Source organism: Hordeum vulgare, chromosome 3H (genome assembly GCF_904849725.1).
Source record: "Hordeum vulgare subsp. vulgare chromosome 3H, MorexV3_pseudomolecules_assembly, whole genome shotgun sequence".
Taxonomy (NCBI): Eukaryota; Viridiplantae; Streptophyta; class Magnoliopsida; order Poales; family Poaceae; genus Hordeum; species Hordeum vulgare.
Genome location: NC_058520.1, coordinates 72809263 through 72825755, shown reverse-complemented (window position 1 = coordinate 72825755; position 16493 = coordinate 72809263). Strand labels below are relative to the sequence as shown.

The window sequence follows — 16493 nt, the reverse complement described above, 5'->3', positions numbered from 1 at the left end:
GGGAGTAGTTCTCCCTCGGGGCTGAGGGTATGTACCAGTAGATATGTGTTTGATCTCTCCCTCTCGTGTTCTTGAGATGTCATGATCTCGAAGTACCGCGGGCTTTGCTACTATAGTTGGATCCTATGATGTTCTTCCCCCTCTCCCTTCTTGTAATGAATTGAGTTTCCCCTTTGAAGTTATCTTATCGGATTGAGTCTTTAAGAACACTTGATGTATGTCTTGCACGTGTCTATCTGTGGTGACAATGGGATATTCATGTGAGTACTTGATGTATGTTTTTGTGATCAACTTGCGGGTTTCGTGACATCGGGTACCTATGCATATGGGTTGGCGCACGTTTTGGCTCTCCGGTAGAAACTTTGGGGCACTCTTTGAAGTTCTATGTGTTGGTTGAATAGATGATTCTGAGATTGTGTGATGCATATCGTATAATCATGCCCACGGATACTTGAGGTGACAATGGAGTATCTAGGTGACATTAGGGTCTTGGTTGATGTGTGTCTTAAGGTGTTATTCTAGTACGAACTCTAGGATAGATTGAACGGAAAGAATAGCTTCGTGTTATTTTACTACAGACTCTTGAATAGATCGATCAGAAAGAATAACTTTGTGGTGGTTTCGTACCCGACAATAATCTCTTCGTTTGTTCTCTGCTATTAGTGACTTTGGAGTGACTCTTTGTTGCATGTTGAGGGCTAGTTATATGATCCAATTATGTTATCATTGTTGAGAGAACTTCACTAGTGAAAGTATGAACCCTAGGCCTTGTTTCCACACATTGCAATACCGTTCGTGCTCGCTTTTACTATTAGTTACCTTGCTGTTTTTGTAGTTTCAGATTACAAAAACCTATATCTACCATCCATATTGCACTTGTATCACCATCTCTTCGCCAAACTAGTGCACCTATACAATTTACCATTGTATTGGGTGTGTTGGGGACACAAGAGACTCTTTGTTATTTGGTTGTAGGGTTGCTTGAGAGAGATCATCTTCATCCTATGCCTCCCACGGATTGATAAACCTTAGGTCACCCACTTGAGGGAAAATTTCTACTGTCCTACAAACCTCTGCACTGGGAGGCCCAACAACATCTACAAGGAGAAGGTTGTGTAGTAGACATCAGACTCCATCGACCGCGTTCATAGTAACGCTTCCGCTTAACGATCTTCAAAGGTATGAAGATGCTCTACAACCTCTCTCGTTGCTAGTCTCTTCATAGATAGATCCTTGTATGGCGTAGGAAATTTTTTGTAGTTTCAGATTACAAAAACCTATATCTACCATCCATATTGCACTTGTATCACCATCTCTTCGCCGAACTAGTGCACCTATACAATTTACCATTGTATTGGGTGTGTTGGGGACACAAGAGACTCCTTGTTATTTGGTTGCGGGGTTGCTTGAGAGAGACCATCTTCATCCTACGCCTCCCACGGATTGATAAACCTTAGGTCACCCACTTGAGGGGAAATTGCTACTGTCCTACAAACCTCTGCACTTGGAGGCCCAACAACGTCTACAAGGAGAAGGTTGCGTAGTAGACATCAAGCTCTTTTCTGGCGCCGGTGCCGGGGAGGTTAGCGCTTGAAGGTATATCTTTAGATCTTGCAATCAAATCTTTGAGTTTCTTGTTTTATCACTAGTTTAGTCTATAAAAGAAAACTACAAAAAATGGAATTAAGGTTGCCTCATATACTTCATCTTTTTAATGTCTTTCGTGAAAATGATGGGAAGGAAAATTGTGCTCAAGTGCTAGAAGAAGAATTACATAGAATGCTTGGCATAAAATATGTGAATGATGAGCATGATTGCAATTTTGTTAGTATGAATTCTTTGAATACCCATGATGCTAATGATATGCAAAGCCACAAGCTTGGGGATGCTATGTTTGATGAAGATGATCTTTTTAGTTCCCCCACTTTGAATGATCAAAATTATTATGATGAAAGCATGCCCCCTATCTATGATGATTATTGTGATGATACTTATGCTATAAAGAAGAAAGATGATAAAACTTGTCACAATTATGAGTATCCTCTTACTGAACATTACTCTTTTAATGTGGAAACAATTCGTAGTGTTCAAGTCTTTTACGATACTTCCACTACTATTGATGAGAATAAATTTCCTTATGTGGAGAGTAGTAAAATTTCTATGCTTGTAGATCATGAATAGAATGCTTTAGGTGCTGGTTATATTGTTGAATTCATTCATGATGCTACTGAAAATTATTATGAGAGAGGATCATATGCTTCTACATATTGCAATAATATCAAGCTTCCTCTCCATGTGTTGAAATTTTTGAAGCTATGCTTGTTTTGCCTTCCTATGCTAGATGATTCTTGCTCCAATAAGTTGTTTTTTCACAAAATCCCTATGCATAGGAAGTGGGTTACACTTAAATGTGTTAGTCATATGCTTCATGATGCTCCCGTTATGTTTCAATTCTTATCTTCTATGTGAGCATCATGGAAATCATCATGCCTAGCTTGAAAGGCATTAAAGAAAAGTGCTTGTTGGGAGACAACCCAATATGTATCCTTACTGTTTTGTCTGTTCACATGATTAAGCTATTGTATTAATCATGTTTTATTGCCTTAGTTTCAATAAAGTGCCAAGTAAAGCCTTTATGATTAGTTTGGGTGATAGTTGTTTGATCATGCTGAAAAAGACAGAAACTTTGTGCTCACGAAATTATTTTTCATTCCTATCCTGAGAGAGATATTGAGCTGATTATTTTTGCTCCTGATTGATATACAAATTGCCTTAATTGTCATAATTTTTTCAGAATTTTCGGAGGTGCAGAAGTATGGTTAGCATTCAAATCATTACAGACTGTTCTGTTCTTGACAGATTCTGTTTTCAATGCATAGTTTGCTTGTTTTGGTGTTTCCATAGATTATATTGAGTAATATATCTTGTGAAAATAGTAAGATACAGTAGGCATTGTGTGAAAATAATTATGAGTCTTGTTTTGACAGTACCCAAGTGATTGATTTGCTCGTTATGATACTAACCCATCTCACGAAGTTCCGTTAAGTTTTATGTTGTGAAGTTTTTAAGTTTTGAATAGAGTTTCGATGGACTATGAAACAAAAGATCCGGCGAAGGAGAGCCACTGGAGGGCGGCGCCTAAAGGTTGGCCTCTCCTGGCGATGGTTAGGGTTCCAACCACCAGGCACGAGAGGAAAATTGTTTTTCTTTTTTGGCCAAGTACATGAAAGATCAATAAGCATGGAGAGAAACGCATCACTTGCTTGGGTATGTGATCACGAATATCCAATTTTGAATCTGGGCTCATCTCCACCCGATAAAAAAAATCATAATAAATTCAAAAAGTTATTTAAAAAAAAAATTATGCAAGTTAGATAATTTGATGCATGAGGTGTATGGGTGCAAATGAGTCCAGGAGGCAAAATGCCTCGTCGTTTTGTAGGTACGTCTTTCTTTCTGCCTGATTATAAGGGAGAAGATTCGCACAAAGAGGAAAGACGCCGCCTCAACGGCACCATCCAATAATGCAGAGTCGCTCAAGAAATGGGCTTCTTTTTCCCAGATTGATTGATGTCAACATTTTACCTGCAGAAGCTTGACCATATCCAGTGATCTTTGACTCGTACATGCGTCCAGTCCAGAGACTGACAAGAGAATTCCGTTGAATCTTCGTACACACAGAAATAGTAATGCAGGCAAGACACGCACATCATTGGCAGAATTCAGTTGGCTACGGATTGACAAGCACGTGAACCATATGTTGCAAAAGATCAGCATCTCGAGCAGCCAAAAGTCAGGATACCGACTGTGGCACGCACAAACAACATGCCGTCCAAGAAAATTCTACGGCTGTCACCGTTCCATTGAATCTTCCATACGAGAATACTGGCAGGCAACCCAGGCTGCATCACTCGCAGAATTCAACTGGCTATAAACCTCGAGTGTGGCAGGCAGTCGGGGAAGTTGATCTGAGCCATCCATTGCTCAATCTGACCGCCCGGACACCGCCTTTCCCACGGTCCAGAACCGAAGAAGCTTCATCCACGAGATCATGACTGACGTGTCAGCACATGCGGCTGTCACCAGGTGCTACATGCACACTACAGTCAATGACATTGCATTGCTTCCAACAGATTGTGGTATCTTCAAGGTGCCACTGTCCTCCCAGCTTGACTGACTCCCCCAGCGCTTCTCCCGCCGCAGCCGATTCTGGCCATGACCTCCGCCCACAGCGGCGATGGCCAGAGCAGCTCAACAAGGGCGCACTTCGTTATGGTGCCGCTGTTGGCGCAGGGCCACACCATCCCCATGACCGACATGGCGCGCCTGCTGGCAGAGCGCGGCGCGCAGGTCAGCTTCATCACCACGCCAGGGAACGCCTCCAGGCTAGCAGGATTTGCAGCCAACGTGAAGGAGGCGGGCCTGGCGGTTCAGCTCGTGGAGCTCCGCTTCCCGGCCGCTGAGTTCGGCCTACCACGGACCTGCTCTCGAAATTCCTGAAGGCCATCGGCGCGCTTCAGGAGCCCCTCATGGCGTACCTCCGTGAGCAGCAGCTGCAGCGCTCGCCTCCGAGCTGCATCATATCTGACATGATAAACTGGTGGACAGCTGACATCGCAAGGGAGCTCGGCATCCCGAGGCTCGCCTTTATTGGATTTTGTGCCTTCTCGTCCCTAATCAGGTACAACCATGAGAGGCAAATTTTCAGTACTAGTTTATTTTTTACTGGACATATTTTTCCTGCTAAAGTTAAGTGCTTTACTTCAACAGTAATAAGGGGAAATTAGTGTAAATTGCTTCCAGAGAGAAAAGAACATGAACAGATAAAAAAAAGTCTACACTCGAAAGAAAAAAGTTACGGCTTTGCTAAAAATCAGTTGACCGAGACTTCGCGAAGTCTCAGTCGATACTATAGTCCGTTGATTTTGCATTAAGATTCATGCAAATTAATTTTTTCCTTTTTTTTCTTTTTGCATATTATATTACTTGACTGAGACTTCGCCATCGACTGATACCTAGACACTCTCAAAAAGTTAGTAGTACTTACTCTATGTAACGAAAGGTGTAATTTGCACTGCATAGGAATTACAGACAACAAATATTTTCATGGGCAATTATTTAGGCATGTTGCAATCTTGCAGTTGGTTGATGTTTGTCGGAGAAGGCTGCATCTCTATGTATTTTAAACAACTAAAACCATCTTGCAGGCACCTCACTTTTCACACCAATGTATTTGAACATGTCAAAGATGAAAGTGAGCTCGTCACGATCACAGCGTTCCCTACACCACTAGAGTTGACAAAGGCTAAATCCCCTGGAAGCCTTTCCATTCCTGGTGCGGAGAAAATCCATGACAAGATCCTTGAAGAGGCACTGAGATGCGATGGTGAGGTCATTAACAGCTTTGAGGAGCTTGAGGCATTGTATATCGAATCGTTTGAGCAGGTGACAGGAAAGAAGGCTTGGACGATCGGGCCAATGTGCCTCTGCCACCGAAACAACAACACAATGGCCGTAAGAGGAAACAAGGCGTCCATGGATGAGTCACATTGCTTGCAATGGCTTGATTCAATGAAGCCAGGCTCAGTGGTCTTTGTCAGCTTTGGCAGCCTTGCTTGCACTACACCTCAACAGCTTGTTGAGCTGGGACTGGGACTTGAAGCCTAGCAGAAACCGTTTATTTGGGTGATAAAAGTGTGAAAAAGGCTGGAAGTGTATGCTCTTAGTAGGGACGCGTGCATGTTTATATAGGCGGCATAAGCCGAAGAGATATACATCAAAGGTGGTTTAAGATCAATCTACTCTTATCTATCTACAATTTAAACACAATGGGATAGAGAGAGATCCTAACCTACACGCACACCTATACGTGTTATACAAGTCACGTATGATACAAAGACATATCATCTAACATCCCCCCTCAATCACAACTGCCTAAGTTGAGATTGCGACGAAAAACATCCAGTTGCCGAGCTGTTAATGGTTTAGTGAACCTATCCGCCACTTGATCACCAGTAAGAATAAAACTGATATTCAACAACTTGTTGGCAACCCTTTCCCGAACAAAGTGAGAATCAACCTCAATGTGCTTGGTTCGCGCATGGAAGATAGGATTGGCAGACAAGTAAGTAGCACCCAAATTATCACACCAAAGAGATGCTGCTCGAGGATGAGGCACACCGAGTTCTGTCAACAGAGTTTGTACCCAAATAACTTCAGCAGTTGCATTGGCCAGTGCTTTATATTCAGCTTCTGTACTGGAGCGAGATACAGTGGGTTGTTTGCGAGCAAGCCAAGAGATAAGATTACTGCCAAGAAAAACTGCAAAACCTCCTGTGGAGCGGCGATCATCAGGACAACCATCCCAATCTGCATCTGGAAAAGCACTAACCAGCATAGAGTCTGACTTACTGATACGAAGACCATCATTCATAGTTCCTTGTAAATAACGACGAATGCGCTTAACCAGGGACCAATGAACAGTTGTAGGAGCATGTAAGAACTGGCAAACCTTGTTGACCGAAAAGGAAATGTCAGGACGAGTTAAGGTCACATATTGCAAGGCACCAACAATACTTTTGTATTTTGTAGAGTCCTCATCACAAAGAGGCTCACCATCATAAAGAGATAATTTTTCTGTTGTTGGTAGAGGAATTGGAACAGGTTTGGAGCCTTTCATGCTTACACGTGTAAGTAAGTCAACCAAATACTTGCCTTGTGACAGAACAATACCATCTCGAGTAGGATTTACCTCAATGCCAAGAAAGTAGTGTAGTGCACCAAGATCCTTGAGTGCAAAGTCCATGCGAAGATCTTTTAAGAGAGCATCAACTGCTTGAGCAGAGGAACTAGTAACAATGATATCATCAACATAGATAAGCATGAAAGTTCCGACTCCGTGTCTGGAATAGAAAAATAAGGAGGTGTCTGCGTGTGAAGGATGAAATCCAAGTGACTGAAGTTTGGAAGACAAACGAGAATACCATGCCCGAGGTGCGTGTTTTAGGCCATAGAGTGCTTTGTCAAGCTTGCAAACAAAAGTAGGTGACTGTGAACTTTTATACCTAGGTGGTTGTCTCATAAAAACATCCTCTTCTAGAACACCGTGTAAGAACGCGTTCTTAACATCGAGTTGTCGCATATACCAATTACGAGACACAGCAATAGACAGGATTAAACGAATGGTTGCAGCCTTGACAACTGGGCTAAAAGTATCCTCATAATCAATACCATAGCTGTTAGGGCATATTTATGCCTAAGTAATTTTGGTGATTGATGACAGTACCGCAAAGGACTAATCGTGTGTGTTGAGATTTCAGATAACACATGTCAACGGCACAAGACGACTTGCCCCCCCTCCGTGGAACAGAAGCACAGTGTTCTCTACGATTCTCGTGCTTTGAGTCACAGGAACGCCGTACTATTAAGAGGGGACCCGTAGTGGAAAGGTTTGGGTGGAATCAATTTTGCACGCACACACTTTACCTCCTTTCCCTTTCCCTGCAACTTAGGAGTGGTTCCCGCCTCTGTTTATCTCCTCTAAGCAAAAAAGGTCTCTCAGCGGTAGTACCGTTGTCCCTAGTGGTAGTACCGCTGGGCCTAGCGGTAGTACCACTGGAGCTGGCGGTAGTACCGCTAGCCCTAGCGGTAGTACCGCTGTGCTGGCGGTAGTATCGCCCCTGGTCAGCGGTAGTACTGCTCCAGGAACTTAGTACCGCCTTCCTAGCGGTCGTACTTCGTCGGACTTTTTGCGAAGAATTTCTTGGCAGTGGTTGGCCTGGTAGTGCATCTGCACTACCATGGGCCCAGCGGTAGTACCGCTGCTGCCAGCGGTAGTACCGTTGGAGTGCCAGCGGTAGTACCGCTGGAGTGCTAGCGGTAGTACCACTGCAGCCAGCGGTAGTACCGCTAGGCTCGAGCTGTGAGTGGGAAAACGGTTGGATTTTTCCCTCCACTATATAAGGGGTTCTTCTTGCTCTAGAACCCCACCTTTTACCCTCCCAAGCTCCATTGTTGCTCCCTAAGCTCAAAAGTGCTCAATCTCTCTCCCTAGTCAATCAAACTTGTTGATTCTCTAGGTATTGGTTGAGAAGTCCTAGATCTACACTTCCACCAAGAGAAAAGTTGATTCCCCCACCAATCCCTTGCGGATCTTGTTACTCTTGGGTGTTTGAGCACCCTAGACGGTTGAGGTCACCTCGAAGCCACATTCCATTGTGGTGAAGCTTCGTGGTCTTGTTGGGAGCCTCCAAGCTTTGTGTGGAGTTTGCCCCAACCTTGTTTGTAAAGGTTCGGTCGCCGCCTTCAAGGGCACCTATAGTGGAATAACGGTACCTCGCATCGTGTGAGGGCGTGAGGAGAATACGGTGGCCCTAGTGGCTTATTGGGGAGCATTGTGCCTCCACACCGCTCCAACGGAGACGTACTTCCTGTCAAAGGGAAGGAACTTCGGTAACACATCCTCGTCTTCATTGTTTCCACTTGTGGTTATATCTAACCTTTACATTGTGTATGCTTATGTTGTTGTGTATCTCTTGTCTTAGTTATCTTTGTTGTTAGCATCATATAGGTTCACCTCTTTGTTTCCATTTTAGTGAACCCTTATGTTGCTTACCCTAACTTGTTAAGATTAATTAAAAAGTGGTCGTTGCCTATTCACCCCCCCCCCCTCTAGTCAACCATATCGATCCTTTCAATTGGTATCAGAGTCACATCACTTTATTAAGGGTTTCACCACCCGAAGAGTATGGAAGATGATGAGGGAGTTCCCCGTGCGCAAACCGAGGCCATGGACTTGACTTCGATCACAAGGGACGACTTGAATACGGCTATGGACGCACTCAAGACGTCCTTGACGAACGAGGTCAAGACCATGCTTAAAGAGTTAATTGAGGGAATTAAAAGTTCTCCCGAACCGGCGTTGGTGGTTAAACCCACCAACACGGATTCGGAGGCCAATTCCTTTAGGGAAACGGCTAAAGGTATGCAACCTTCCCCTCCTCTCGAAAATGATAGGAATGGGACTTATGCATCTGTTCCACCACCCTTAGTCTATGGAGGACCGGTTCCCACACCGCGTCTTAATCCTGTTGGTCCTCCTCCTAAGCTTGTAAAAGGTGATTTTGCTAACTGGGTATTTTCTATTAAGTCTCATTTGAATCACAACTCAACAAATTTGTGGAGAATCATCGAGCAAGGCTATTATCCCCATGACCCAAGCAACCTCACTCCAAGAGAAGAAGCGGACAATCAATATAATCACTCTGCATTGTTTCTTCTCCAGTCCGTAGTGCCACCTAAAGATCTTCCTCACTTGCGTCCCTTCACTTTGGCCAAGGACTGTTGGGAGCACATTATGGTGTTGTACAAGGGAAGCTCAAGCATTCAACGGTCCAACTATGAAGTGGTACTTGATAAGGCCGATGAGTTTGTGATGAAGGAAGACGAGGACCCTCGTGATCTCTATCGAAGGGTAAATGCTATTGATGTGGCACTCAAGGACCATGGGAGCAAGGATGTGGATGATACATGGGTCAAGCGCAAGTTTCTCAAGGCCATCATGCCTTTCAATAAAGCCATGTCATCTGTCATTCGCCAACGACCAGATTTCCACTCCTTGTCTTCCAGTGAGGTATTGGATGAATTCATTGCAATGTCAATCATGAACGAGACAGCTGACAATGCACTTGCTCGAGTTCGTTCAAAGACAGCTTCACCCAACCTTGTGTTAAAGGCAAAAGCGGCTTTTGAAGAAGAAGAAGAGGATGAAGAAGAGGAGAGTTGCCCTGAAGACATGAAGTATGCTTATCATGAGCACATGGCTCTTGCGTCAAGGCAATTCTGGGGCAACAAGAGGAACTCAAGACCCACCTTCACCAAGAACAACTCAAGTGGGTTCAAACCCAAGCAACGAGTGAGGACATGCTATAACTGTGGTAATGTGAGTCACTTCGTGGCCGAATGTCCCTATGAGAAAAGGGAAGACAACGGGGGCAAGCTTATTCGCAAAGACAAAACCAAGTCATTCCCAATCAAGAACAACTTTGTGAAGAAACCCCACCCAAAGGGTATGGTGGCCCTTGAAGAGTACCCTTCCGATGATGCTGACGATGATGATATGGTGGCAACTGCAACTATTGCTATTGCCACCCCCTCTCCCAAGAAGGTGTCTCTCTTCAACGCCCCCAACGAGAACCACATCGCCAAGTGCCTCATGGAAAAAGGTACCGATCAGGTAACCCCCATCATTAAGACCAAAATCGCTACTGCTCCTTCATTGTTGAATTGTGTTGATGATAGTGATGTTGGGGAACTTAATGAGCATGATCTTGACAAATTTCTGTGCACTATTAAGGGAGAATCCAAGAAGCACTTTGTTGCTCTCTTGGAACAACTGGGTGAGGCTAATGACCTCATCGATTCTCATGAGGAGCCCATCTCCGAGCTTCAGGGACATAGTCGTGACTATGCCGATGAGATTGCTGAACTATCTATTGCACTAGAAAAGGAGTGCACTCCTCGTTTGGATCTTGAGGAGTCATACAACGATGACTGCGCTAAAATGCAAAAGAAACTAGATCATGATACTGTTCTTACTCGTATACTTAAGTCTGAAAAGTATGCTCTTGGGGTTGGCCATGACAGACTCAAAGTGGAGTTTGACACACTTGACAAGGCTCGCAAGGTCTTGAAAGGTGTTCATTTCTCTCTGAAAGAGTCTCATGATCAACTCCAAGCAAAGCTTACCAAGGAAATCTCTACTTGTACTCCCTTTGTGTTAATTGATAATGCTTATACAACTAACCCTTGTTGTGAGCATGTACATCTTGTGGAGGAAAATGCCAGGTTAAAAGAGAGACTTGAGAAGGGCCTTGTGTCATGCATACAAGGCGAGAAGAGCCTGAACGACCTCTTGAGAAATCAAAAGGGTGTTGTTGAAAAGACCTCGATGACGCCTAGAGGGCGGGGGGGGGGTGAATAGGCTATTTAAAAACTTCTTCGGATTTGGCTTGAAACTAATGCGGAGATAAACTAAGAGGGTGCTTGTCAAGCACAAATCCTAAATGCACTAGGCAGTGCAACGTGTATCAACAACACGATCTACCAAGATGGACACAATACAGTTACTAACAAGCACAAGTAAGTTACAGAAACTTACTTGAGCTATATCACACGACAAGTAGGTGAACAACACAAGATACTAGATCACACGATATATCAAAAGCTGCAAGTATGAACGTGTGGATATAGAAGGTATGCTTGAATGATTAATCTTGTACAAGAAATAGCCAACACAATATAATGAGCACAAACAATATGCAATGTATGTATGATCAAGTAACACAAGTAAACCACAAGTAAGGAGTTAGCGTTAAGGATAACCAAGGTCACTGAGACGAAGATGTATCCCGATGTTCACTTCCTTGGAGGGAAGCTAGTCACCATTAGAGAGGTGGATGTTATCACGAAGGCACACCAACGCCACGAAGGCTCACCCTATTCTCCCTTTGAGATAACACCACGAAGGCGTTTCTCAACCACTAGTGGTAAGCCTTTGAGGTGGCTTCCAAACCCTCACAAACTTTTCCCGGGGGTAATCACATGGATTGATTCCTCTCCGAAGAACTCTTACCGCCTAGGAGTCTCCAACCTCCAAGAGTAACAAGATCACGGGGAATGCTCAAAACTTGCTCAAATCTCAAATAGCTTGGGTTGAGAGGAGGAGAGGGAGACGATCTATCTTTTGATTGGAACAACTCTCAAAGTGGCTCACAAATTCTCTTGGGATCTAAGATTTGGTGTGAGCAAATGTGTGTGAGGTAGAAATGTGTTCTTATGAGGATAAGGCTGTTTGGGGCACGCTCTCACGAAGTGGGAGGGGGTATTTTTAGTGGGGAGAGACAAACACCCGTTGGGGACACTTTAAGTCACACAGGGTCCGGACATCCGGCAGTTCTCGGAAGTCCGGTCGTTCGCAAGGGGTCGGACGTTCGACACGGGTCTGTCGTCCGAGGGTTGTAGCTATGACTGGAAACACTGTAAATTGAACAGCGACCGGACGTCCGGAGAAGGCCGGAAATCCGAGTTATTCGACTCAACTTCTTCTGGTGGGAGGTTCTGGATTTCCGAAAGGGGACGGACGTCCGGCCCTCGGATGTCCGGAGGGAGCCGGAAATCCGAGTTATAGAGCTCATGTTCTTCTGGTGCAGGGCTCCGGATTTCCGAAGCTGGTCGGACGTCCGGCCCTCGGATGTCCGGAGGGATCCGGAATTCCGAGTTATATGACTCAAATACTTCTGGTGGAGGGCTCCGGATTTCCGAAGCCTGCCGGTCGTCCGGCCCTCGGACGTCTGGAGGGAGCCGGAAGTCCGAGGCAATAGACCTGTTTTGAGATAGGAACAGAGTAGAGAATATGTGGTCTGAGCAGAACAGTGGAGATGTAGTTTGAGCAAGTTCATCGCAAAACCTGTGATCCCCTCTTAATAGTGTGGGATCCCTAAAGACTCAAGAATTGTAAAAGGGGTACCGATGATCCATACTTGAGTGTATACTTTTATTCGCTCATCATCACTCCGCACCACTAACGTCAAAGGGACTGATACCTTTGAGTTAGCCCTTTCACTTGAGCTTGATGTTGTTGTTCCTTCTTGGCCCAAGTTGAAAGCAAGACATGAAGCGGTCTTCAAGTAGCTCTCCCATACACAATGTGGAAAGCCTAGCTTATGTATTCATCTTCATTTGTCCACCATGTGAACATCCACAAGAATCAAGCATGTAGTGCTCAGGAATGCTTATCTTGATCTTGTCCTTGTTAGCGCATGAGCTTGTCCTTATTAACACATGATCATTAACAATAGTTTCAATGATATATTCGTGCTGATCCACTTGAACTTGCACACCACAGTCTTGATGACGATCACCACTTGACGTCATCCTTCATGAGTTGTATGAGATCTTCCTTTTGACGCAAGTCCATGGAAGCACACCTAACCCCCACATAGGAGTCTCACAAAGACCATGGGTTAGTACACAAACACGTAATGGACAATGCTTACCATACCATGGGATCACTTGATCCCTCTCGGTACATCTTATACGTTTTGTGTGTTGATCATCTTGATTTACTCTTTGTCTGAGATCTTGATCAACCTAGTGTCTCTATGACCATTCTTTGGATAATACCTTGAATACCATCTTGGTCATCATATAAACTCCTTGAACCCAACAGATGGACTTCAAGAAGTGCCTATGGACAAATCCTATAAATATAACTTAAGGCAACCATTAGTCTACAGGAATTGTCATCAATTACCAAAACCACATATGGAGATATATGCTCTAACAATCTCCCCCATTTTGGTAATTGAAGACAACCACTTCAAGAGAGTTTATATAAGGAAATAAGCATAACCAAGCGCACACATACAAGGTAATAATGCATGTGTGCAAGATGTAAATGCTTACGCAATAAAAGCAAAACCCTCTAAACATATCCAAAGTAAACTCTCTAAACTTCTCCCCCATTGGCATCGATTGCCAAAATGGACGAAAAGTTTAGAAAGCCAATATAGTAGGTGGTCCTCCAAAAGTGTGTACTTCTCAGAAAATGAGTGCAGAAAAATACACAAATACAATGATAAGTAGTTGGAGGAAAACAAACTATATTGAGGACCCAAAGATTGCAAATAAAAGGATCGTATGCCACAAAGACATACAAAGATAGAGGCAAGCAATCAAAAGATTCCAGATGGAACAAACAATCATATGGTCCTTCGAACCACATGAATAAAAGATATTATGATAAAGGCAACAGAGTGTTTTATCAAAAACTAGAGAAGCTCCCCATGATTTGTGCACTAATACGAGATTTTTGTATTTGACACAGGTGCACAAAATAGGATCATTGCTCCCCCAGAATTTATAAAAACACACAACGAGTGCAAGAAGATAGATGAGACAATAAGCATATCAATTTCACAAAACAAATGGTTGAGCAACATGTAACAGAAGCAACTTGAGAATAGGCTCTACCAAAGTAATGTGTGTGAGTCATGGCAAAGCACTTGAGAAGACTAAGATAAGGATGAGCATTACTCATCAACATAGTCTTGATGAAATGCGATACAAAGTGCAAGACATATCATTCCCACACACACATACTAGAAAATGGGTTCACAAGCTTACTAATAAACAAAATAAGAACCAACGCTTGTGACAACCCATTGTGAAGATAGGAAGTAAGAACCTTGTCAAGAGGAGGGATACTAACTGAAATGGCAAAACCATCATCAAGACAAGCATGAGGAAAAATAATCTTCACGGCCAAAGAGTGCATCAAGATGTAGGAAAATAAGATACGCACTCAAAACAAATCCTTTCACGAAGCCACCAAAAACTGAAAAAGGAAATGCAACGATGGACGTGAAAGAAAAGAGGATATCAATTAGAGGTGTAACTTCTCTCATGTGTAAAAGATTCTAAGTAGAAGACAATCATGATGATATATATCCACAAAGAAGGATGTACACACGAAATGGTTACAAGAAGGAACAAACTAGATATCCAAAAGGAAGTCATAAATATATCAATGAGATCTTTTGCTTGGAAGCATAGCACATGGCCTAATATTTTCTTATTGTACAATATGAACTTCCAACATACGAACATCAAAGACATCCCAACTAGTAGTAAGACATCATCGTTCGGATGCTTTGAGAAAGCAAACAAGTACTACAAGAACGAATCAAGAGATTCATGCCATGATGCAACCTGGAAAAGAAAAGACAGGTTGGGGCCTTTGCAAGAAAAGAATGCATGAAGTGGATACTTGTTACCGAGACAACATTGGATTGATGTAGTAGATAGTTGTTCTTTGATCATCCTAACTTGGCTCCAATAATCACATGGTCTCAACACCTTCCTTATAGGTGAGCCGAGCATCCAATGCATCTCCAGTTGTTCCTGGAAGAGCAAAAACAAACAAAATGGTGCCCAAACTCATTGGGACCAAAGAGTTAGAAAACCAGCAATAATAGGACAAACTCCACATACATATGTGCATATAGATATGAATTTGAATTTCATGCACACTTTAGCCAATTTATGACAAGGTGGAGTTTCCCCTATATATTGGGTCAAAGAAGGAAAGCAAGCAAAAGAAGTTGTATATAGTAGATATGCATGCTCAAGACTCTCAAGAATCAACTCAACACAAAGTTGATAAGTCACCAAAAGACAAGGTATCAAGTGATAATAAGATCTTAAAAAAAAGAAATATCACTTGAAGGATATCAACTAAAAGATACCTCAAGGAATGAGATATCCATTGACACATGCCAAATAAAAGGAAACAAGAAACCAATTGAAGGAAAACAAACACGAGGTATCTAATTTCCAAAAGAGAGCTAGGTTCCAACAAACCAAGCCCTCGACAAATTTTCATGATGGCACAAAGCATCATAAAGAGCAAGACTTGTCTCCCATCAACACACACTTGATGGGGATGAAAAGATTTTATGATGGGTGAATAAAGAGAGTGTTCTAAAGAAAATAGGATAGCTCCCCCAAGGGGTGTGCATTATATAGAATTTGCATTTAAATACAAAATGCACACGATGGGATCATCACTTTCTCTATATCTATAAAAACACTAGACATGTTAAAATAGATCCATAAGAGGCAAGGAAGACAAAGGAAACACAAAATTCGATGTAAAGACGATTAGCAATTCCTATCACATGATGGGAATACCAATTGTCAAGGACAAGAAGTATTTTGGAAGTGATACTCATTGGTAAATCGGAAATATATATCCAAGATCATCTTTACCCATAAAATGCAAGCAAATGACACTTGTAGATTTAACATGCCACCTAGGAACAAGATAATTTACAATATCAACACTAAGTGGCAACACCTCAAATGTACACATTTTCTAGTTTTGTAATATGCACATAGCATATTACTCCCCCATAATGTGATAAACCATCAATATTAACAAGTGGCAAATTAAAACCAACAAGAGATGCTTAATGGACCATATAGAATTTGAATTTCTCATGAGTAAGACATGCCAGATAGAAACTAGATAATCTTGAAATATCAAAACTAAGTGGTATTCCCCATGTATACACATTTATAGGATTGTGAGGTGTGCAAAGCACATCACTCCCCCACAATGGGATAATCCATTAATCTCTCACAAGAGCTAACAAAAATACAAACAAGACGCAAAAAGGCTCAATACAAGACTCACATGTACATGATATGCAAACCAACATACACATACTCAATTACTCAAGATAAGCAAGTTGGAAGCACAACATATACAAACGCATGCAACGTACAAAACCACAACATGCAAAGGGGCAAGCACCTAACAATGTAAACAGTTTAAGTATAAGTTACCGTAAGGAGGCCCATTGGATATAAGATAGAAACTCGATAATCCAAATGACTTGGCTTGAGATAATATGAATGATGAAGACCCTTTA

General features: G+C 42.8%; 1 pseudogene; it reads left to right on the top strand.

Moving 5' to 3' along the window:
• The first annotated feature begins 3878 nt into the window (after positions 1–3878).
• LOC123439552 overlaps positions 3879–16493 on the top strand; it is a 29812-nt pseudogene continuing 17197 nt past the window's right edge.